Raw genomic sequence first — 691 nt, 5'->3', positions numbered from 1 at the left:
TGCATCATTTTGTGCGACAAATAGAATCTTTAATTTAATTTTACATGCCACTTTTACTTTTTCACATTGAAACTTTTACTGTAGAATAACTTTATACTTTTTGAAGTAGCAACTTTTGCTATATCTAATGGAGACTATCTATGGTTCGATATATTACTCTATTGATGTACAATATTTGTTTTTAATACTAATATTGAGCTTTTAGAATCGATTAATGGTGGTAAAGTGATTACACTGTCCCCAATGCCTGTAAACGGAAGAAATAAATTACGAAGGATTATTAACCTTTAAAATATTTTAAAATTGATTAATGGAGCTCCTTGCACCGGATCAGCCCGATTAAATCTTTTGTCCCTAAATTTTTTTGTCCCCGTGTTCCCTGCCGATCGGACGGATCATATTACATCTTAAGGCATCATGACATCTTTAAGATGTGTGCAGTATCCTCGTGATGTGCAAAATATCCTTGAGATGTAATCTGATCCGTCCGATCGGCAAAAGGATATGGGGATAGAGAAATTTGAAGACAGAGAATTTGATCTCTGGATAAGCGTCCCCAAACCCCAACAAAGAAATCTAATATACTACTAGTCTACGACCCAGTGCCCCCAAACATAGCATTGACAGTGCCAGATTAGGCCCGGCCTAATTCAGGTCCAATTAATCGTACGGAGCCATCGGCATCGCAGGC

Source organism: Zingiber officinale, chromosome 9B (genome assembly GCF_018446385.1).
Source record: "Zingiber officinale cultivar Zhangliang chromosome 9B, Zo_v1.1, whole genome shotgun sequence".
In the NCBI taxonomy this organism is placed as follows: domain Eukaryota; kingdom Viridiplantae; phylum Streptophyta; class Magnoliopsida; order Zingiberales; family Zingiberaceae; genus Zingiber; species Zingiber officinale.
This window is presented reverse-complemented; position numbering follows the sequence as displayed.